Source organism: Lolium rigidum, chromosome 6, assembly GCF_022539505.1.
Source record: "Lolium rigidum isolate FL_2022 chromosome 6, APGP_CSIRO_Lrig_0.1, whole genome shotgun sequence".
Lineage (NCBI taxonomy): Eukaryota > Viridiplantae > Streptophyta > Magnoliopsida > Poales > Poaceae > Lolium > Lolium rigidum.
In genome coordinates, this window is record NC_061513.1 from 305,404,623 (window position 1) to 305,429,879 (window position 25,257).

General features: G+C 42.4%; 3 long non-coding RNA genes across 4 annotated transcripts; all 3 read right to left on the minus strand.

The window, feature by feature from the left end:
• Positions 1-2,289: 2,289 nt before the first annotated feature.
• Positions 2,290-6,688, minus strand: LOC124658830. The gene is made up of 3 exons (XR_006989356.1): positions 5,129-6,688; positions 3,372-3,489; positions 2,290-2,324 (listed from the first exon to the last, which is right to left on the minus strand). It is a non-coding gene; the product is annotated as an uncharacterized LOC124658830 (long non-coding RNA).
• A 199-nt stretch (positions 6,689-6,887) lies between these two features.
• On the minus strand, positions 6,888-15,983 carry LOC124658828. Of its 2 annotated transcripts, none has more exons than XR_006989354.1 (6): positions 15,850-15,983; positions 14,977-15,105; positions 12,522-12,705; positions 8,531-8,641; positions 8,215-8,354; positions 6,888-8,076 (listed from the first exon to the last, which is right to left on the minus strand). It is a non-coding gene; the product is annotated as an uncharacterized LOC124658828 (long non-coding RNA). The 2 variants fall into 2 exon arrangements; XR_006989353.1 differs by having other exon boundaries at positions 12,509-12,705.
• On the minus strand, positions 10,857-11,988 carry LOC124658831. The gene is made up of 3 exons (XR_006989357.1): positions 11,765-11,988; positions 11,499-11,579; positions 10,857-11,424 (listed from the first exon to the last, which is right to left on the minus strand). It is a non-coding gene; the product is annotated as an uncharacterized LOC124658831 (long non-coding RNA).
• Positions 15,984-25,257: the final 9,274 nt, after the last annotated feature.

Here is a 25,257-nt window from a genome sequence, read left to right on the forward strand (position 1 = left end):
GAAAGTAAATGCAAGAATACATCAGCCGAAGGCGCTTAAAGTTCAAATCTAGGATCACCGGTCTACGAGGAAAATAAATTCATTGCCAGCGCCCTTGGACGCCACTGACTCGATCAAGGTAATGTTCTCGCCCAACTCGTCTATCTGATTCTTCAGCTTGTCCCGGTAGTCTCGCAGGCAGTCCCGGCAGCAGTCTGCAACAGAAAATCGTTCAACTTTATTTCAAGTTTATTTCAAGAGAAATGCAAACATGCGATTTCTTGACTCGTCTATCACAAGTTTATTTCAAGAGAAATGCAAACATGCGATTTCTATGATTACTAAGTAATTGTACAGGTGTACATGACATGTTGCTAGCATAGAGAGATCACTAAGTAGATCCTTTCAGTACTAGAAAATAGTCTCAACTAACTATTTTAAGCGAACCTAGTTTGGATAATAACCATGTATAGTCGGCACCCTAAAAAACAGGGACACTTCAAGTAGTTATCAGGTTTTCATTACGGAATACAACAAAATAATCTACATTTAGGAGCCAAATTTTGTGCTTGCGCTATTTCTTAACCAGAATAGAACAATGTGAATAGTGGAGCTATTCTCCTGAAACAAGACCTGGTCAAGACCACATAGTACTGCATGCCTTCCACCAAAAATGTGACTCGAGTTTATCTAGATTCACATGTGTCTACACACTAAAAAAATGTCTAGATGCATGCGTGTGTACACAAATCTGAGTCACTTATTTATTTTTGAATTTTCACCGCGGGGGGTAGGGGTATTTTAAGAAGGCCTCAAGCCAAGATGTTTTTACACATCATACGTATGAAAGCATGACGGTGGGAGGAGCGAGGAGGAATTAGGTACCTCGTTGCACATCCAGGCAGGTAGTATTATAGTATTATTAATTCACAAACGAATTTTTTATAACTACCTTCTTCCTTGTGCAGAGGGGAAAGAACAGCAGAAATCAAGGCGAACTTGTCAAAAAAATAATGTTTCAAACATGTCCCGAGCTTTTGGAGCCAAACGAACAACAATTTTCTGCCTAACAGCAGGAATTAAAGAATCGGAATACACTTGTCTGGAAAAAAAGAGAAATGTAAACACTATCTGGCAATGAACTCAAAGCTCTCAACGTTAGTAAGCAACCAAATGCTAGAATACTATGGTAAAACTACATTATTTAGGAACCAAACATTATCCGACTAGAAATAACGAAGACAATATTATAGTCCAAAGTACTTATCAGATTAAAAGGGCAACTTACATACAGACATAGAGTCAGTCTACGTTACGCAAGCATAGGCCCTTCATAAAAAAAACCCAGATGCCTTATCAAAGAAGCATAATACAATTTTTACTTTGATTATCTTGTTGTCCCTCCAACTTATGATTTATAGGGCAACTGTTAGGAGGAACTTTCAGAAAAGGGTTGTATTGGAGCAAACCAGCATTTTTTCGGTAATGCAAAAAGATACTACGAAAATCAAAAGGGCAAGGAAAGGAAGAAGCTTAGCTATAGAAAACTAGGTCAGATGGGTTGTACCTTTGGAACCCCTGCATCCTTTTTGTTGTCAGCTTCCTCACATCCACCCTACAATTTCAAGTTCACAGAAGAACAAGCAAGTTAGAGAAGAAATTCACCGTAGAATATAAATACAAAACCATATCGTCATTTGAAGAAACACATGAACGAGTGATTATAAATATAAAAATACAATCTAAATTTATTTCACCTGCATATGTCATATAAAGATGTGAGAAAATATATTACTTCTTCAACTAAATTTCTGATCAGATAAAAGGTGAGGAAAAATGAGAGAAGCACATGAATATTTTTAAGAAAGCGACATGGATTCTATAAGGAATGATAAATCAAAATATTTTGATTGAATGACTTGTACTCCCTCCGTCCCATCAAACATGTCTTAACTTCCTCTAAATTTGGATGTATCTAGCTAACACTATTTAGCATCTAGATACATCTAAATTAGACAAAGTTTTGACATGTTTCATAGGACGGAGGGAGTACTTATTTTTGGTCTCACAGATAGAGGAAACACACATAAAAGAAATTCTCACCCCATCATCGTATTTGAGAGAATGTACCGACTGTGCATAAAAAAGGTGACAGTCCCAGGTGGATAAGTCTCATGACAATAAAGACATACGCCATAGCACGGGGGGTGTCCTTTATAAGGGGAGGTCAAAAACCCCCTATACTTGTGTGATAGAACACAAAGCCCATCGCAAAAGTTGCCATGATAGTGCAGAATTTACATGCATTGCCTTTGGAGTGATGAAAGAAGGTAATGATGGTGTGTCTACGAGTGAAAGAATTATAAGATACAGCAACATGTGTCGCCCTTGTCACTGAAACTAATAAGTTGGAAGAATTAAAAGATGCTCATTACAGAATCAAGCACATTAAACACTTCATTTATTTGTCACGTGAGTTGAAGCAAAGGAACAGGGATAGCAAGATATAACTAGATTAGGTAACATAGCTCTGACAACTGCAAAAAAAAAAAAGAGCACAAACTCAAGGAAAAGCTCTGCCGGTAGAGCATCCTGGATTCAATGTAATTGCAGAATGGGGACTGATATTCCAAGAATGACAAAAACTAAATGAACACAACACCATAGCATTACGAAGCATCTATTCATGTGCGATTTGTCACTCTGCTTAGCTCAAATTGGGCTTCAATGGAGCTAATGCAATATCTATAATATAATCACAAGAATGCAGGGATGTTTAAGAGGTAAGATTGCTATTCAAGATAAAACTGCAGTTGATATTAAAAAAATAAACCAAAGTTGTGATTTCATATTGGCTTGGTTTTATGTTTAAAACTAAACTGTAATGGATATATTTGGGTTCACTGGAATAAAATGGTGGAATAAAATGGGGAGACTTTCCAATGTTAAGCATGCCAAGTAATTAAGCAATAAGTATACAAGACAATTTTTATCTCTAAAAATAATCCAGGAGAGATAGTTCAGAGCTGATATGCACAGTTAATACCAACTACAAAAATATGTTATTTTTTGGCTCTATTTTGCAATCAGAGCTATAAAAAATCCGCTCCTAGATTATTCAACTCGGCTCCTAGATAGTTCATGTTGTGAAGTTGAAGCTGCAAGTTATCACAAATATGTCGATGTACTACACAACCACTGGGAAAGTAAACTTTGTAGGCAATCATGATAGTGATAATACAGCCTTGACTTCATGGCGATATCATAAGAGGGAGACAATTAATAAAGTTCAAGTTGTCAGGAATGACATAGTGTTATTACTTATTACCATGCAAGATTAGTGCAAAGTTAGTGATGCAGCCTATAAGGATGGAAGTGAGAGAAGAAATCACCTGGCTCAACATTGTCGCATGCTTAATGCCATCCGGCAGGCGGGATTCAATGTACCCACACGACCCTTTGCTATTCATTAAGATGCTCCTTCCCCTCGTCGAGTATCTTCCTCGGGCCCTAAAGAATGCAAACAGAATCAACACTCCTGACTATCTATTTATCCATCTTGCAGTAAAAAAAATTAGATTTTGCATTGAGAAAATTGTACCAAAAGCTCCAAATTTGAATCGTTTCAGCATTATTAGACAAAACCAACATTTGAAGAAGACAACAATAATAGGTATTTTTAGTACAGTGCCAAGAAGCTTCAACTTCTAATACTACCAATTTTGGCTACAACTGGTCTCAGTAGACACTAACTGAACATGAAATAAAATATGGTTTCAGGTTGACATTGATGAAGTAAACTAAATTAAGCCACAAGTTAACTAGAAAGACACATCTTTCAAAAACAATCAGCCGACTAAACCTCAGATAAACATGGTCGTCAATGATGCAAGTGATTTGCTGAATCAAGGTGCAACAAGAGAGCTGCTGGATTTTACTTAGAAAACAAGTTACAGCTGCAAAAGAGGATTCCTTTCTCAATATACAATATTAGCAAATTAGGATGCATCTTACTACATGCAGTAAACACATGAACATATAGTACACTACAAGAGGTGTTGTAGATGTAAAAAAGGAGGGCAGTCCAACAAAGTGTAGGTGTAGCCCAAATCAAGTAGTGTATTCTCCCTTTAGAGAGCACGGCAAGTATAATAATAGAAATACAAATTCCCAAAACTCTACACTAGTTGGCCGTCACTACAAATATGAAGGGAATGGAACCTACACTTGGGTTTCCAAATATGTTTCTAAATCAACTTAACACTATAAAAGGCCATCTAACACAGTGATCATTGTTCACACAAACTACTTGGAATTTAAGCCACTACTATCAAAATCAGCATGGCAACCATTTGTTGTGCACTAACGAATTATCCAGGATAGTATGAAAGAAAGTCAATGGTAGGTGTTAGGGTCCAAGCTGATGAACTAAAAGATACTACATAATACAATAATCAGAAAAATTTGAACTTCAATAATTTTTCGAGAAATTTTAGGACACAACAGAAAGGGTATGTTTTGCTGATTTGGATTAGCAGCTTACTAGCATGTCAAAGAGCTACCTTGCGTGTTGCCACAGACTTGATACTTGCGCATCAAAGATCCAAATTATCTCTTTGATAGCCTTATCAAAAGCCACGCCCATGATTATATTAAATAACTAGCTTTAATTAGTTGTTTAAAAAATTCAAATAGCAAGGTATTTATGTTTAGAAACATACTTGTTGAACTGCAATTGTGAGCCAAGAGACCAAAGTTTTGAATTTATCTTAAAGTGTATCTCATCATGCACAATCAACAAAAAAAGTTGCAACGACAAATGAAGGAATATATGTCATCACTAGAAATATCTAATGGTCCAGTAATAGATGGGTGAGAATATCAGCATGACAAATCCAACTGAGAGAGGCGATGGCGATAGCAATGACAATGGTGTTTATGATGGTGAGACCTAGGCCAGGGCATGTGAGGAGACTTGAGCAAGCATCATTAGATCAATTTTGTCATCTTCTACCGTATAGTTAGGAGGTACACAGGTACATGGTCAGAAGGATAATGCATGCATAAAAAATATTCAAAATGTAATACCGGTTGAAAGCACAGTTTCACACCAACCTAATTGAATTGACAACGCAAGTCTGAAGCCAACCTGATTCAGTATAGTATGAAGCCTCACGACACAGGAAGTGTTCTTGACTTCAGGCTGCAGTTCCATGTGGTTTATTGGGGGGTTGATGTCTGAAGAGACTGCTACAACTACTGGGTTTGAGATGCAACATCAACTTTGATTGAAAAATGTGGATTTCTCTCAACTTCACATCCTCGGCCTTTAAGAAATGAATTTGTTTTGACATCTTTCATGTCCATGCTGAGGTTCTTAAACAGGGACCTAAAATAACCAACATTAACAGTAATACTTACACAATGTAACACAACAAAAGATATAGAATCAACAAGGCAATCTTAATAGAAACATTGGCAACCTCAATGTCAAATTTCATATTCATCCTGAGATTTGGTAGATTATTGACCTCAGCAAGTCTAAAAACTCCAATTATCCACCTATTCGGAGAAAGATATGCTATACTTGAGTTGCAATTTTGAAGAATCTGCAGGGTAAGCACAGATCAAGATATCTGATAGCACGTTTCATGCAAATGAGCACCCCCACTTACATGACTATTGGCATACAGCTTAGACAGTGGTGCAACGAGCCGTCAGACGTGCAGCTGCTACAACCAAACTTGAGGATGTCAAGTGAGAACGGAGCTATAGCCAGCCGAGGCACTTCGACACGCTTGCCAAAGTACCTGGCCACTGGCGTTAACGAGAGACAAGGCATGCAGGCCGGCCAAATCATCTCCGCGTGATCCAGCCAGTCACCATGCCACAACGCCGCCTTGAATGCAAAAGTTTGAGCCATTTATGCAAAAGAATGGAACCGCTTAAGTTAAATAAATTGCACAAGGACAATAGGCCATTATGCCATCAAAGATTGGTTAGAAAAGAAAAGACAAACATTAATATTTATAAAAAAGGAGGTATATGAAACAAATGGAACAACTTAACTTACATAATAAACTTTCTAAAGTAAGAAAATAATAAAACTTAACAAATACTCATCAAATCATGTGACATATTGAATCCAGAAATTAATAATAAATTTCATGGCAGCCATTAAATGGTGCAAGCCAAAGGGAAATGGTTGAAATGTGCAAGAACATGGACAAGAGAAAAGTCTACTAATCCAGATCGATCCCATGAGGAAAATACTACTATAGTATGGAACATATTAACTGAACAAGTTGCTGCTTGTATCGTCGGCAATTTCTCTTGGCCTTTGAATATATAGTGAATATAGATGCTACTTTTTCCCCAGTATAAAAGAAAGCACCTAGATTTTCATGGAAATCATGGAAGGACTCGTCGCAAAACTAGTACTACAGTACTAGTAAACTAGGAGCTTACTAACTTGAGGATCCATGGAGCTGCTTCTTTTCTAATCACGACTCAAGCACATATTCATTTCCTAGGCACCGATTTTCACGATGAAGATATACGGATCCAAGTCTAGATATACCAAAACTCTCTTTCAGAATACAGATGTAGCTTCTGCTCACACCAGTCTTGAATCAACCCAGGACCAAGATCTCTATGTTCTCAGAAATTAAGGGAAGATGAGACGGGGAGGAGTAGATGGAGAAGCATGATCTTATAAGTGATGTGCCAGAGATGTAGTGGCACGACACCATCATCTTCCAAGAGGTCGGGCAAGGAGGTTTGCCTCTAATTTGAAAACAGATATGACATGCATCTTAAGCGCCGATGGACGGGACGATGCGACCATGTTCCCAGTGAGTCGCCACTGCCAGCCATCGGATCACAGCTTACCAATCTTTTAAGTGACGGATGGTGAACAACTCTCAAAACTGAAGAATCCCTTAAATATCAAAGTCAGCCACAAATGGTGCAAATGCTTCAGTCACAACATGTAAGCATTTTTAAAAACATGACATTGCATTGGAAACTTGATTCAAAACATAACACATGCCTCGTAGATGCAAGTTCAAAAAAAAAGTAGCTGCTCGAAGCTGCATGGGATGTTGTTGCAACTCGTGCAGATGCCAGTTTAAAAAAACTGCTAAGGTGATATTTTCTTCGCAGAGGATGATGCAATTTTTGAATAGTTTTCCAAATCGATAATATAGTGAAGAGAATAAGAGATAGCGTAGCATGTTGGCTCGTAAGCAACTACAAATTCAGTAAGTACTTCTAGCTCATCAAACCAAATACCTAGCTTATAGCTCACATGAGGCATGCTCTGATGCGAATTCAAAATGCTATAATGTGCATATATAAACTAATAACCTGTAATAAAAATGCTAAACTAAGGACACAAGTAGTAAATTCATTTACACAAGTTCATGTAAACATATGTCTTACGTTTTCTGGTGCAGCCCCACAACTTGATTTCCAATGCTTGGTTAGCCAAAAAAACAGACAAACTCTGAGCAACGTATGGTTTAAACTTCCAGAACAATGTTTGCATGATCATATAATGAGTACCATGTTCATACCATCAAGAGCTCTTATCACTAATACTTTCAGAACAAGCACATGTGTAGGTTTATGTGTTCTATTATTTTATTTTAATTCTTAGGTAGAATTGGTTATACCCAAATCGAAAACACCAGCTGCTAGTTCTCGCGGGAGCAAAAGGATTTTATAGCTATCTTGCAGACCTAGAGAGGATTTTGTAGCCGTCAAGAAGTATCTCAAGGATTAAATTCCGTATTATGATTAATCACATATAGCGTTAGAAAAGCCCTGGATCACTAACTGATGTATGCAACAATCTAAGCCAAACTACTACAAAGTAATTGAGAACTCATTCACCCGATGTAATGATCTGAGTAACAAACTTGATGCATGATATATTTCTGCAAATTTAGAAGCAAACACAATGTCCAAGAGTCTTGAATCAAACTTTGGACTTTTGTTTGTCAGCTCATCATCTGCAACTTTATACCCTGAACTTCAAGACATGAATGAAGTCATCACCACTCACATCCAAGGTATCATCATCACTTACTGTCTCTGTTAGGTAGGTGTAGGATAAAATTAGCACTTTAGAGGATATACGTAAAGCCAATAAGGTAGAAGAGTTTCAATAAAGAGCAAAAGTGCATGATAGATTTTGATAGAATCTGGAAAATCAGTAATGTAAACATAAACCTTCTAAGTCCTTTTAATTTGCAGCAGCAACCATGATATTCTCCTTGATCTGCTTACGCAAGGAATTCTTCTTCTCTACAATATCTAGGGTGTTCCTCAAAGTGAAGAGAGGGGACATATTTATCGTTCTTCGGAAATAACTGCACAGATAATGATAAATAAACCGTTAGCTGAGAATTAGAGCATGTTCAATGATTCTAGAACAAGTACCATCCATGAATGGTGCGATGATACTACTTAGTCCTAAGGAAATATACTAAATCTCATGCCAAAAGAATGGTCCAGAAAGCAAGAGAAAGAACTGCAATGAACTTACTGTAACATATTCGAGATCTTCGTGCAATGTTGACAGATCGTTCATGGCATCATCAGCATTTGAACGGTGTTGTTTGCCAAGTCGCCTTATCATCCTCTCAATCTTCCGCCTCTTTGAAAAGTTACTAGTTGAATGCCCGTGCGTTGCTACGGATTTCTTAAGTTTGTTTCATCGCAAATTTAAACATAATACAAAGAAAAAATTACATTTGTAACAAAGTTCCCATCGCGGATAAAGAAAATTTATATGTACCTACGGTTCTTAAAAGAATATTATTTGTACCATAAAAACATGTTAGGTTTCATCTGTATCTTAGTTGTAGATAATTCAAATAGCTTGGATTTTCAACCTAGTATTAGTCCAGTTGTCTCACTATGCAACAATCCTATGAAAAGAAAAGAAAAAGGAAAACATTGAGTAACTTATGTGCTTCAAAGCATTCTTATTGAAGTATATTACTACAATCAATCATATATCATAACATCAGAACATGTGCAGAGACTCACGAAGAACACACTTGCACTTAAACATGTTGGAGATGTAGCCTGAATCAAGTATAATACTTAAAAAAAATACTTGTAGCTACAAAAAACATTTTGGAAGGTACCATTGACATCAAACATCTCGATAGCCGGCTTGTTCTATCTGCAACTGTACATGGGAGGCTGGCTGGGTCGTTGATCCTTTACTTTTAGTTGTCACTGTTCCAGGCCGACGTAGGCAGTCAAGTGGGTAAGGTAATGGCACGAGCTGGAAGCCTGCAATGCTCGTTGCCCTTCACTCCCCGGAACACCATCAGCAATCAAACAGCAAAAAGGTAGTACATTGACTTCGTATTAGTTATGTGGTATTAGAATTTTTATAACAAGATGTGAATCTTGTAACAATGCTTACTCTGCAATTGATAAGGTCAGACCAATGATCAGAAGAACGATCTGATATGTTGTGTACTTAGGCTTGGTGTTCCCGCCTCGGTCGCGGTCGGGGCAACCGGTTGCCGCCGTCGATTGCAGTGATCTGGTCAGTTGCAGCCACACAACCCGGAGCCACCGCCCTGACATTCGCACACCCACTCGCCACGGGGCTAGAAGGGCCACTGCCCGAGCCGGCCCGAGCCAGCAGCGCGCCCAATAATTGATGCAGGGAAGGCCCTGCTCTAGGTCCACGACACCATAGTGCAACCAAGGCAGGGGAGCACCGCCGGACAAGGAGGGGCGCCGAAAGACCGCAGACCACTGCTGACCGCGGTTGCGCGGCCAACGGTGCCTGAGGTGCACTACACGGGACTTTCGTCGCCGTGGAGGGCACCACCATCCACCGCCCCGAGCCCAGCTCCCCGCCGCCATGACAAGATGTCGCGCCGCCAAAACCACCTTCCCGGGGCCGCTGCCCTGGTTTCCACGCTAGATCCGACCGTGCTGCCCCCCAACCAGCCATATGCAGCTTGCGCTGCTGCTGACCAGAAGACGTCGTGCCAAACGCCTACCCTGTGCCGGGAGAGGAGATCCCCGCCGCTGCCCACTATCGCATGGGCTTTGCCCGTCGGAGCACACCGGCAGCGGCTGAGGGGTGGGGAGGCGGCCGAGTCGAGCGGCTAGGGTTTCCGCCGCCCGAGTCGCCCATGCGGGACGACTTTTTATTTTATTGGATTTGGGTACTCAATTAGGCGTTATCTTACCAAAATTCCAAGAAACATGATCCTTAAACTTCTTATGCATGGTGAAACGATAGTGATACATGATCTCCTTCTCCTGGAACATAAGTAAGAAGCAAATGGAGGAAATGTTTCTTAGAATTGATGGGAAGTGCCCATTCTCAAGAAATTGAACAATGCATCACGTATTGTATGCATCAGTTTAGTGGGGAAATACACAACGTTTTGAGATGCTCCCGTTTGTACTTCACCTAGACAGTAATAAATTATTTCTCATAGATTGGCACAAAACAAATCAAGAAGCCCAGGAAGATGAAAGGAAACAGCAGACAGTGGCCTTAAGGCCTGGGTAACCAACTTTTTGTAATTGTTTTGGTTTTCATAGCTTAGCTTAGCTTTTTCTTTCTTTAAGTGCTTTCCTCCAGCACTTTGCTTTTTTAAATACTTGCTACTTCTTAACCAAAATCAATAAAAAAAATACACAGTGAGGAAACTCAAGGTTTAAAAAAAAAACAGCAGACAGTTGCTTATGTTCATTATGTAAAGTGCATTTTCATGGAAGCTGCCGAAAAAAAATAATGCACGTTGCTAAACATATGAGCAAATCTAGCAATTCATAATAAGAACTTCACATTGCCTAGTAACAGAAAATTGTTACATATATCGTGCTTGGTAGTCCAGAAAATGACAGGCGGCGCCGCTGGCTTCCACGCCTCAAGCTTATCCTATTAATATTGAATCTGTAACATAAAAAGCTATGAACAAAAGTGAAAAGTTGTTCAGTCCCATACCAGTCTGCCTTTAATGAGTTTGCACATTTATTTAATAGCACAGGTCAATCAGTTATTCAGTATTATACTGCAATACTTAAACGGCGCAGCAAAACCATCAACATTTGACAATCAGTAAAGCCAAACAAAATTATTTGGGCTCATAGAAAAAAAGTTTCTCTCTTTTATATGTGGAAGTTTGAGAAATGATTCATGATAGAGAAAAAAATGTATCCTTTTTTTAGATGGTTCCTTAGAATTTTATTTGGCATACTTTACAGGAAATGAGTAAGAGAATGTAAAGGAAAGCTGTTCAGCAAAAATTTAACCATTGTAGGGCAGCGTGCTTCACTCCCAGACCCTTGTGTTTAGCCCCAATTAGAATGGCCCAATCTGCGCCTTGGGAGACCACATAGAATCTATGCCAATGCTGACTTGTTTTAACAATGAATACGATGATTCCTCCAGTTCTATTAGGAAGAAGGGAGATATATGAACCGGTGTTGATTCTCAAATGTCACCACAAATTAGTTAGTGGAGCTACCTTATAGTGCTTGTACTGATCTTTCGAGCCCAATCACTCGAGTGCTATTGGTTAATCTTCCGAAACCTTGTCAAAGGGAAGCTGCAAAACACACAATCAAATAAATGGTCAACAATGTGTTTATTCACATATAATTAAGTGTATACAAGATGCATCAGGAAAAAAGGAAAGTAAGCATCAATTTGGTGCATAATATGCAGCTTTGTTTGTCCTGTTGACCACAATAAATCAAGGCATTACTCATAGTGGATGTATATAGGTAGTACTTGAATCTGGCGACGTTTCCAAAATCTGCACTTGTAGCTTCTGAATCATAGTCTGCTCCAAAATTGAATCCATGTATATGCGCTATAGGGAGGGGCGGTGCACAGGGAAGCCGTCCGACTGTTGGATCTTGGAAGGCATGGCGGCAGCGGGACTACATGCCGCTAGATGCCTCGCGCAGATGCAAGGGGGCGTGGTGAAAGGAGGTGTGGGGTATTCCGGCTGGACTGGGGCGGCGTCGGGGATATCGGTTCGTGGCAGCCGCGAAAGCGCGCCAGTGCCGGAGGTAGGGACTGTGCGGAGGCCGGACTGGGCGTGCGTGCCGGCGGGATCTACCGGAGGGCGCAGAGGCTGGATATTGAAACGAAGGTGCGTCTTTGTGACGACGCCCAGGCCAGGATTAATTTGGGAGCGGTGGAGAACATGGTAGGCCGATGATTATGTCATTTTTAAGGTAGGAAACTACTGCTGATTAATTTGCATGCGAACGAAATAGGAAACAAATTATTTGATTTGATCAAGCATTAATAAGGGGTGGTAAAAGAGCGCACACATGACGGTGTTGATGATGCCGAGTAGATTGGACGGTTTGGATGCTCCGAATCTCCTCCACCAAACACGTTGTATGACCTACGACCAACTCCAATATAATAGTAAAGATAATTACCACAACACGAAAAAGCTTAGTACATACAAGCAGCGTGGGCAGTAGAAACGAATAGGAATAAGGGAAAATGACAGCATACCAAAGAACTTCACCTTCCTATCTCTCAACTGTACTGTTCGCTGAACAACCATTTGATTTTGATGTTCTTGTTGCTTTCTTTGGTACTTCCAAATTTTTTTTATCTTGATCCACCCTCATGCCAAGAGATATAGACACCCATGTATGATTTTGTCATACAGCTGCTCCACATAATTGCAAGCAGCTTCACTTGCAAACCTACAGTAATGATGGACACATCAGCTTAAGTAGTTGTGATCAACAATAGTTCCAGCACCGCATCAATTTAGAAGTAAAAAGAGTGTCAAAACATAACATGCACTTGCCATCAGGAAGGTCCTACAAAAAAAATGCAAAAGCTAAGCACAGGAAAGAAAAAAGTAGGGCCAAGGCTTAACACTTGATTCAATATAGATAGAAATCTCAAAATGCTAAGATGTCTTGTGCAAAATGGCACCAATTAATTATGGAAGAAGCCCAAAGTAACTGACAAAAACTACAAAATGGCACCAATCCATCATGAAAAAACAACTATGAGCGGTCAAATTAGCAAAAGCATTATATATCCGGTCTTGGTCAACCCCAGCTCCATTCCACATAGAGAAATAACAGGAATATTCCAAAGATCTAACCAATTTTTTCCAAAAATGCAGAATGAGATCAAAGCATTCCAAACAGATTTGTTCACACTAAATCCGCACATACCACTTCAATAAAATTTCACTGAATTTTTGACACGATTCAATATTATCCCAAAGACAATATTGTAGCAGAAAGTAATGCCATAATATTGGTACAGAGGTCTCAAACAATTAACATAGAACAATAATATCATAAATGGTTCCAGAAAAAAGTGAATGAAAAAGAACAGTAGATTCTCAAGACGGCATCGCTTCCCAAAACGGTGAAAGGAGACAAACATAGACCTATTAAAGACTTTGGTAGACTGGTATTCTTGCCATCAAGCCAAATACACAATCCAGTCAAAAAAAGAGCAGCACAAACTATACCAAAATCCACTAAAACATCCAGGAACTAAGGATTTGTGAAGAAGAAAAACACCTCAACACAACCACATGACAACCATAGTGCTACCAAGCTCACAGCGTGCTTCTGAACATAGCTTATTAATTTTCTTTACCAAATAGGTTGTAGATAACTAGCCAATACTATCACTTAAAGTACAAAATCATTGCTTCATGCACCACATTCGTAAGCCATGCAGTTCATAAATAGGAAAATCAAGAGCACAAGAGGGAGGAGTAGGAGACAAGTACCACATGTTACAACGGTAGTTATGGCCATGGTATTTGTAAAAAAGGAAAAGATATCGATACGAAATTACTCTACTGAACTCTCTAAAAAGGTCTCACTGACTTTGTTAGGAAGCGCCGAGCTAGGATGATAAGTACTATAGCATTAAACTGAAAACATGGATAGAACAACTAGTTTAGACACAGGCTCCTAAAAACCTGAACCTCTGCAGTAAACTACAACTAGTACTCTGAGCAATAACATCATCTTCCACCTGGTTGTTGAAATTCGAATTGAAATGGGTTAAATTGGCAAGTATTTCCACAGCAAGAAAGAGATTTTCAATAGAGATGAACAGTCAAACAATGGATGCATTCACAAAGGGGTCAGATTGTTTCTTTGTTGGGAGGAAAAGAACTCCCGTGTAACCCAGTTAGGAGTTGTGCCAATGATCTGGTTAGATGCGACTCAACTACACATGCCTCAGGCTATACCGAACAATGACAAACGCCACTTACAGAAAATATAACTGTATCTAACCTAACAAACCTGGAACTAGGATAACTATATAAAGAATAACACTACAACAGTTCTAAGTTCAGGGTGTGTATTTACTATACTTTCAGAGAAGGAATTCAGATCCGAACTTATTTGACCACCACTCATTTGTATGGTACTGGTAGATGGTATTTGACATGGACAAGCGCTCACCAGGAAAGTGTGTGTAGCTAAACATGAGTTCCTACAGAACCTATGCTAGTCGATCATGAATAATTTTTGAACTGAGTATAAAGTATTAAAGAAACAGGGAAGCAACAAATATCTGACATAAAGGAAAAGTTCTGTTGATGGCATCGCAGCTACCAGGTTTTCATGAATTGGGGCGTAACTCAGGCGCAACCAGACGCAACCAGCTAGAATATAGCAACAGTACAACCCTCTTAAATACCCTCTTAAATAAGAACCCAACTACCAAGTTAAGCCCACATTTTCTGAACCAGAACAGAGATACATATCAACTAAACTACGGTTTCAAGATCACTTCAATAGCAAAATCAGAACAAGAAGACGCAAACCTTAATTTGTCTTGTAAATATTCTTTACACTTAGGTTTAGTGTGTTAACATTTGCTAAAAAAGAAGGCTGCTAATTTAGTCAAATAAATCACCTAGCTAAGACTAGTGCTAGTACTAGATGCTTGCCCATATGCACGCAGGCACACTCAATTGCTAGTACCTTGGCTGCTTTAATATTTGCTTCTCCATGTTCTACTCGTCTCGTTGACCTCACGGTAGAACTGAAGAATTTGCGCCAAGCACAGAGCCAGAATCTTGTCCACTTGTTCAACTGATGGAGCATATGGAACTAGTTCAAGAGATACAACAAAAATGTTAGTATAATTTTCTGGTGGCTGGCAAAAGCATGCAAGGTATGCAAGTGTACTGGTACGAACATGTTAGATTATGGGTGAAGACATGCAACAACTTTGAGGCGTCCTGTAACTAGGCTGGCACAGGGGCTCGAGCAGCAGCTCGTTGAGTGGAGGTGCATCTAGTTATCGGTGCCAACTAGATATACTGATCCAGCGATGAGATCCCGAGTTACCACACAAACCAAAACATCACGCAATGCAGAGAATAAAGCATTCACTCACACCTTTGAGTGTTAAATTTTCCAGCTAGTCTGAAATAGAGAAAAATACATGTACTGGTAGCTTGTAATAAAGCGTGCTATTTTTACTTGGTACATAAGATTTGACATCCTAGCCATCCTTGTAAAAAGAAGGCTTACATGTATTAGTAGCTGCACATGGGGTGTGCTTTTACAACCATTTAATTACACTAGCTATGGAACCAAATTCCTATCAGTTCAGTTTGAAATAATTACTACCTCTGACCATAAATAGATGTCAAAAATTGTCTAAATTTGAATGTATCTAGACACTCATTAGTTCATAGGTACATTCGAATCCGGACAAACTTTGGCATCTTCTTATGGACAGAGGGGGTATTGAACTTAAAAATCCGACTCCGCAGCATATGTAGTATTGCAGCTGATTCCAAATAAATCTTGTAGAAATCAGAAGAGCATCCAAAAAGGACCATGTACCTGAAACCTGTGAGCCCTGAACGACCTTTGCGACGGCCAACGACAACTGCGACCAAGGCCAGAGCCATCAGAGCTGCAGCACCACTTTCCTGGTTGAGGTAGAGGTGCAGCAGCCACAGAGGAGCGTGCCGTGGCACCACTGGAACCGCAAAGACAAGCCTCGAGCAGAATAGGAGGTCCATTTCTACTTCATCTCTCCTGTCATCTTCCCGCTGGACATTCCTAAGCAGCAAACAAAATAGAATAGGTTCAGTAAATCTACTGCCTATGTAGTATGTACACAACAAATTTGTATTGTTTGATACAAATTTCTATCGACATATGCATATGCTTTTACAACCATTTAGCTATACTAGACAAGATACCAATAAATTCGTTTCTTTTTTGTTTGAAACAATTAAAGTCTCACATTTGGTAGTACTTGGTAAAGAAATTAAAAATATACAAATTCACACATTAGTATGATTAATACATGTGCATGTTTGTCACAAGTTTCCATGACAACCTTTCATGCACACATACACTCTAATCTCCTAATCTTAATCCTAATTAGCAAATGCACTAATAGCTTGCATGTTTTTGTTGATTGTTCACTGGGAGGAGCACAAAGGCTCCCACCTGAATATTTGCATTCCTTCAGATCATCAACAGATCGAGCGAAGGCCAGAGGTCGACGTCATCGCGGCTCGCCAGCGGCAGTCGCGCACGCCAAAGCACCACATCATCCCTGCACCGTTTGCGGACAAGAAGGAGGGAGGGCGACAGGCCGTTGAAGACGTCGCCGTTCCTGTGCTTCCAAAGATGCAATAAACACACGAGACACATAGTCGAGGCCGTCGCCGGGCGAGCAGCGGGAGGCAGGGCGCACGCCCCAGCAGCCGAGGCTAGGAGGTCAGCACCATTTGCAGCATGTGATCGCATATGTATATCCTAGCTCGGATACTTCCTCAGCCTGACATACAGATGCAATCACATGAAGCCCTGAGATCATATGATTTTCTCTTACTGCTTACACCTTCAACGGGACAAAAGAAAAAAACTTTATAAGAGAAATACAGGAAGGGGAGAAGAGACCTCAGGGGGCGGCAGCAACATATCGTAGTGGTGGCCGGCAGTACAACCTCGACGGCTTCGGTCGCCGGAAACAGCTTGTCCTGCGTGCCTCCCTGCCGCCATGCCGGCACCGCAGCGAGCCCCTCCCGCATGTCGCGGTCAAACGCCGTGACCAGCAGCCGTTCGATCTGCAGCCCTATGTGGTTGTGGAGGCCGCGGGGTGGAGATGGGGTTGAGGACGACGGCCGGCCAGATGGTGAAGGAGATCAGGAGGTGGAGGAGTGGCCGTAGCTGGGGAGAGCCACACGGCGGCACCGGCCTTTCGAGTTCTTGGGCTTCTAGGGTTCGCCGTGGGGGTGCGGCTCGGGGGTTTCACGTGCGCCGTGGAAAAGGTCGAGGAGGAGAAGCTGGCGGCGGGAAGGTGGTCGGCGGCGAGAGGCTGGAGACGGCCGGTATGAGCGGGGATCGTGAGGCGGCGCTATGAAGACGAGAGGGGTGTGTGGTGTCGCAGTAGTTGTGTTGGGGAGAAGACGATGTGAGCGAGGGATTACAGCTCGCGATAAAGGCGTATCAATCAAGCAATAATTACATGCTACTGATACCAAAACACGTCCATGATTTTCTCACGTCCATGATTAATTATAGACCATAACTATAGACCCTACGAAAATTGAATGAAAAAGAACAGTAGATTCTCAAGACGACATCTCTTCCCCAAAACGGTGAAAGGAGACAAACGTAGACCTATTAAAGACATTCTTGCCATCTAACCAAATACACAATCTATTCCAAAAAAGAGCAGCACATACTATAAAAAAATCAACTAATACATCCAGGAACTGAGGAATTTGAAGAAGAAAAACAACTCAACACAATCACATGACAACCATAGTGCTACCAAGCTCACAGCCAGCTTCTCAATATAGCTTGCTAATTTTCTGTACCAAATAGGCTGCAGATAACTAGCCAATACTATCACTTAAAGTACAAATTCATTGCTTCATGCACCACATTCGTAAACCATGCAGTTCATAAATAGGAAAATCAAGAGCAAAAGAGGTGGGAGCAGGAGACAAGTACCACATGTTACAACAACAGTTATGTCCATGGCGCTGATGGAGTCGAAGACTTTGCAGCAGGATAGGTAGCCAACAAAGCAGAGAGCCAATGCAGGAGCTTCATTTTTCAATCTTTAGACTTTTTGACTTCCTTATGGCAGAGCATGCAAGGGTGCCTCCCTTGTTCCTGGAAAAATTGACCACAACTAATGTCAAAGCATTGACATATTATTCCTATGATCACCAAATTAAATGGAGTTGAAATGCTCCAGACATAGTATTCCAATAAACCCCAAATTTAAAGAGTGCTCGAACTGTTCTCTTATTAATACCGTTTTGTAACTGATTCGAAAAATGCATGACTTTTGTATACACAGATAGATTTGATTTTTCAGAACATCCTGCTATCTTATTTGAATTTTTCTGATTTTATATGAATTAGTTCTGGTTTTTACAAGTTTGGGTATTTGTAAAAAAGGAAAACAGTAGGATACGAATTACTCTCACTGACTTTGTTAGAAAGTGCTGAGCTTGGATGATAAGTACTATAGCATTAAACTGAAAACATGGGTAGAACAACTAATTTAGACATCAGGCTCAGCTGATGGCTTTCTAGGCTATAGGTCGTCTCCTAAAAACCTGAACCTCTGCAGTAAACTACACCAAGTGCTCTGAGCACTAACATGTTTTCAGCTGGTTGTTGAAATTCGAATTGAAATGGGTTAGATTTGCAAGTATTTCCACAGCAAGAAAGGGATTTTCAATAGAGATGAACAGTCAAACAATGGATGCATTCACAAAGGGGTTAGATTGTTTCTTTGCTGGGAGAAAAAGAGCTGCCGTGTAACCCAGTTAGGAGTTGTGCCAGTGGTCTGGTTAGATGGGACTCAACTACACATGCCTCAGGCTATACTGAACAATGACAAACGCCACTTACAGAAAGTCTGACTGTATCTAACATGACAAACCTGGAACTAGGATAACTATATAAAGATCCAAACTTATTTAACTACCACTCATTTGTATGGTACTGGTAGATGGTATTTGACATGGACAAGTGCTCACCTAGGAAAGTGTGTGTAGCTAAACATGAGTTCCTACAGAGCCTATGCTAGTCGGTCATGAATAATTTTTGAACCGGGTATGAAGTATTAAAGCAACAGGGAAGCAACGAATATCTGACATAAAGGAGAAATTTTGTTGGGCGCAACCAGCTAGAATATAACAGTACAACCCTCTTAAATAAGAACCTAGCCCCCAAATTAACCCCACATTTTCTGAACCAGAACAAACATACATGTCAACTACACTACTGTTTCAAGACCACTTCAATAGCCAAATCAGAACAAGAAGACACAAACCTTAATTTGTCTTGTAAATATTCTTTACACTTAGGTTTAGTGTGTCATCGTTTGCTAAAAAAGGAGACTACTAATTTAGTCACATAAATCACCTAGCTAAGACTATTGCTAGTACTAGATTCTTGCCGATATGCACGCAAGCACACTCAAGTGCTAGTACCTTGGCTGCTTTAATATCTGCTTCTCTATGCTCTACTCGTCTCATTGAGCTCATGGCAGAACTGAAGAATTTGCGCCAAGCACAGAGCCAGAATCTTGTCCACTTGTTCAACTGATGGAGCATCTGGAACTAGTTCAAGAGATACAACAAAAGTGTTAGTAACAATTTTCTAATGGCTGGCAAAAGCATGCTAGGTATACAAGTGTACTGGTACGAACATGTTAGATTATGGTGAAGACATGCAGCAACCTTGAGGCGTCCTGCAATTAGGATGGTGCAGGGGATCGAGCAGCAGCTCATTGTGTGGGGGCAGCGCTAGTTGTTGGTGCCAGCTAGATATACTGATCCAGCGATGAGATCCCAAGTTACCACACAAACCAAAACATCACGCAATGTAGAGAATAAAGCATTCACTCAAACCTTTGAGTATTAAATTTTCCCAGCTAATCTGAAACAGAGAAAATTCATGTTTAGTAGCTTGTAATAAAGCGTGCTATTTTTACTTGGTACATAAGATTTGACATCCTAGCCATCCTTGTAAAAGAATACATGTATTAATAGCTACACACGTGATGTGTTTTTACAACCATTTAATTACACTAGATACGGAACCAATAAATTCTTACCAGTTCAGTTTGAAACAATTACTACCTCTGACCATAAATAGATGTCAAAAATTTGTCTAAATTCGAGTGTATCTAGACACTCATTAGTGCATAGGTACATTCGAGTTTGGACAAACTTTGGCATCTTTTTTATGAACGGAGGGAGTATTACACTTTAAAATCCTAGACTCAGCGGCACATGTAGTATTGCAGCAGATTGCAAATCAAATTTGTAGAAATCAGAAGAGCATCTGGAAAGGACGATGTACCTGAAAACTGTGACCCCTGAACGGCCTTTGCGACGGCCAACAACAGTTGCGACCAAGGCACGGACGCGCCACTCCAGAGCAATCAGCGCTGCAGCACCACTTTCCTGGTTGAGGTCAGCGACAGAGGAGCGTGCCGTGGCACCACTGGAACCACAAAGACAAGCGTCGAGCATAATAGGAGGTCCATTTCTTCTTCATTTCTCCTCACATCTTCTAGCTGGACATTCCTAAGCAGGAAACAAAATAGAACAGGTTCAGTAAATCTACTGCTTATATGCACAATAAATTTGTATTGATTGAAACAAATTTCTATCCACAGATGATATGCTTTTACAACCATTTAACCATACTACACAAGAAACCAATAGATTCCTTTGTTTTCAGTTTGAACCAATTAAAGTCTCACATTTGGTAGTACTTGGTAAAGAAATTAAAAATATACAAATTCACACATTAGTGGCATTAATACACGTGCATGTTGTCACGAGTTGGCATGGCAACCTTTTCATGCACACATATACTCTAATCTCCTAATCTTAATCCTAATTAGCAAATGCACTAGTAGCTTTCATGCAATCGCGCTAGCTCAGACACTGCCTCAGCCTGCATTGTGTAGATCGGACGACCCAACTAGAAAACTTAGACAAGATGCAGGACTAAGCAACGAGGGTAACTCAGAGAACTTTACATCCATACATGGATTTGATTTTCTCGTACTGCCTACACCTTCAATGGGACAAAAGAAATAAACTTTATAAGAGAAATACAGGAAGGGGAGAAGAGACCTCATGGGGCGGCAGCAACATATCGTAGTGGAGGCCGACAGTACAACCTCGAGGGCTTTGGTCGCCGGAAGACGCCGGCAGCAGCAGCCGGGGCAGACGACCAACGGCTTGTCCTGCGTGCCGCCATGCCGGCACCGCAGCGAGCCCCTCCCGCATGTCCCGGTCAAACGCCGTGACCTGCAGCAGCCGTTCGATCTGCAGCCCTGTGTGGTCGTGGAGGCCGCGGGGTGGAGATGGGGTTGAGGAGGACGGCCGACCAGATGGTGAAGAAGGTGGAGGAGCGGCCGTGGATGGGGAGAGCCACACAGCGGCGCCGGCCATTTGAGTTTTTGGGCTTCTAGGGTTCACCAGGGGGTGCGGCTCGGGGGTTTCACGCCGTGGAAAAGGTCGAGGAGGAGAAGCTGGCGGCGGGAAGGTGGTCGGCGGCGAGAGGCTGGAGACGGCCGGTATGAGCGTGGATCGTGAGGCGGCGCTATGAAAACGAGAGGGGTGTGGTGTAGTAGTAGTTGTGTTGGGGAGAAGACGATGTGAGCAAGGGATTACAGCTCGCGATAAAGGCGTATCAATCAAGCAATAATTACATGCTACTGATACCAAAACACGTCCATGATTTTCTCACGTCCAAGATTAATTATAGACCATAACTACAGACCCTACGAAAATTGTGCCGCCGCCAAATCATCGCAGCTATTCGCGGAAGCTCCTCCTCACACGCGTTTAGCTAATTTTGTGAGTCTAGGTCACCGATCCGTGGCAATCGGTGCCCTGATAGCTTCTAAATTTGATTTTGGCGCTTCATTTACAATAAATTGATCAACTACACACTTGTGTGTAATTAATATAAACGTTATGTATGGATGGACATGCATACCAATCATGACTAAACGGCCATGCATATGTCACGTTTACACCACGGTTGTGTTCTTTTTTCCACAATGGGCATTGTCCACCTACAGACTTATGTGCATTAAACCTACATATGGAGAAAATCTCAAGCGCTTACATTCGTCACGTCCCACGACTAAGCGCGCCTAGCACCGTCAAAGACGACTGAACACCGCGCCCTCCGTCATTGACGGACTCCACTCTGGCCCCAAGCTACACAACTACGTGCACGCCGCATCCGAGATTAGACATCAACAACATAGCTCATATCCTCGAGGAACATGATGAGGCACCAACCTCGATGTAGAATACTCTGTCGGGAAGCAATTGCACGTGCTAGGGCACAAATAAGGAGGCTAGTTGGAAGGGAGAGTCGTGGGGGTCCAATTTCCTGGCCACAGACCCGGAGTCCGACAAGTAGAGATGAGTCAACATGATCCCAGCAAGAGTACAAGTCTGACAAAACCTAACTTCGGGGGAGCTTTATGACGCATCAGTGATCGCCTTGGCCAGGCCTCGTATGCACAAGTTAAGGCGCGCACAACAATGTATAAATCATAGGGTGTGTAGGTCTAGGGCTTGTGGTGTATGGTTTAGGTTGGACTTGGGGTCTACATCTAAGGGCCAAAGATATAGATATATTGCTCGGGTCTAGGTTTCCAAGCCAAAGTTGTGTGCCGGCTTTCTCATTGACACCGCCCTTATATACCCATGCAATAGGGGGACGATTCCCGACACTTCCTCTCACCATTTCACGCAAAACTCTGTTTTGTGGGCTCCGTGATGTCTACTCCTAGATTTCCTTCCAAAGTGGTGATTCCGCGTGAATCTCTTATCATTATTTGTGTTGGTGTATGTCCAAGGGCCAAGTGCTTACAATAGTTGGGTCGGTGGTCTCGAACTGAGAAATCTCCCTCGAAGTTGTGTATTGGATTATCCTATTTACACGACCATTATTAGTACCCCATGCAATAGGTGACGGTTTCCGGCCAATCCTCTCACGGTTCTATGCTAATTTGAATTTCGTGGGACCCACGACATATACCCCTAGCTTTACTTTGAATGTGGTGATCCAACGTGATTTCCCACTTTACATGACTCTTATATACATAGCTCATAGGAACATGAAAGACCAATAAATAGGACAAATCCTTAGAAGAGTTGGGTCGCTGCCTTAAAGTGGGAATTTTGTCGTATGAGTTAAGAATCTACAGTCGGGGTTAGTCCTATTTATAAACAAACAAGAGTTTCTCGTTGTGGTGACACCATCGCCATTCTACGAGAACGACGGTATCTTTCCGAGCTCAGGCTTATCGTCCTATCACCAAGCACTACCACCGCCTTAATTCAGCATGCCTCATATCCTACCACACTTTCGGAACCTATGCTAGTCTAGATGTGTTCAATAGGGTTGTGGTACTGGTACCTAGCCTAGATGTGTGGGTGTCGGCACGCTCGCTAGAGGCTGCTTCAATAGGGTTGCAGGCATGGCGACGAGCAACATGAGTCGCACCACGGAGATGGGGCTGGAGGCTGGCTGCCTTGCACCTGTTCGTCGTCCCAACATTAGGCAATGGTGTGTGGTCGGATGGTCCCAGCTTTGTTGGGCCTCGGCTGCGCAACAATAGGTTGAGCTGGTGACGGTGAGAAAAAGGGCGTGCAATCACTTATTGGCATGCATCTCGCCTCGCCAATGGCCTTTTTTTTTGGAAAATGATCCTATGCCCCCGGGGGATCACGTCTCTCCATCCCCCGGGTCGCTCTGGCGACACGTGCCCCCTCACATGGCCACAGAAATTGCTGGTCCCACCACGCGCTGCTCTCCTTATCTCCTTTATCCGCTCGTTTTCCATCCTCATCCGCATCGTGTTCCTCGCCGGTGGCCTCCCCTGGCTGGCCGCCGCCGCTTATCCTGGCCTCGCGCCGGTTGCAACCTCGTCGCCGGCCGCCTTCCTCGCTGCTCCCCCGCCTCGTCGGCGCCCAAGCTAAGCTCTGTTTCCCCTGCTCGCGCCCGCCGCGCCCTCGCCGGCCGTCCCCCATGGAGCGCTGCCGGCCGCCTCCTACGGTGGTGGTGCTGCAAGCCCCTGACGGTTCCACCCAATCATCGACGCCATGGAGCGCTTGGAATACGGGCGCTCCGCCCGCGACGAGACGACTCGAGATTTCGCCGGTCCAGCCGGCGGTCGTCCTCCTCAACCTTCTGAACCGCCGATGAGCTCAAACCGTGTGAAATTTTGTAGTCTAGAAGAGAGGTTTCCGTAATCCCCTTTCAAATTTTATTTGTAGCTGGGTGTAGCCATTGAGTAGGCACAATGTTTTTGTTTTTGTTCCTAGAAAAAGAAAAATCTGTGGAGGCGAAACTTGTTGGATACCACGTACGTACGCAACAACTAATTAACTGTATCGATGGAGCTTCTTTTTTTTCTTTCTTTGTGCGACGAATGGAGCTGAGCATTGAAAGGAAATCCATCCATCCATGGCGCGCGAATTATATGCAGCACGTACACACGTGACGCGAGGCAGTGGGACCCGGAAAAATTAATGGGAGAGAAAAAGGGCGTCGTCAGCTGAGAATTAAAAGTCACGAGAGAGAGAACCGTCGCCCGTCGGCATGATTCGATGGATGGGTTTCCAGGCTGTCTTGGCTTGAATTAAAGAGGCGTTTGTTTGGGTCGCCGCGCGCGCAGGGATTAATGCGAACCAAGTCTGCTGCGATACGTATTCCGATGGACGGAAGCTTGCGTTCCTTGGTCTGCTCGCTTTAATTCTGACGCCACTAGACTCAGCTCAGCCGGGCTGATCGAGACTATCGGTCAACACACCCACCGCGCCGCGCGAGTTGTGGCCCACCGCGCGTCCATACGCTTGGACCGCGAGTTTTGGGATCAAGCTGCCGCAGATCCCGCCACGCCCCGCCCCCAGTACGCGTCACGTGGCAGCGCCCGCGCAGCAAGACGGTTATGAACGGAGTTGGAGTGACACGGGCTCGCCGGCGAGGCCAGAACAGCGCAAAATGAGGACGAAACGGTGAGAAAGCTGGCAATTGTGGCACTGTGGTGCATCCAATGGAGCCCAAGAAACAGGCCCTCGATGACGAAGGTGGTGAACATGTTGACAGGGAACTTGCAGAACCTACAGATGCCCCCCAAGCCGTTTGTTTCATCTGCAAACAATCAGATGCAGTAGACCAAGACGATGTGCCGCCGTAGTTCTGTAAACGGCCCAGACACGT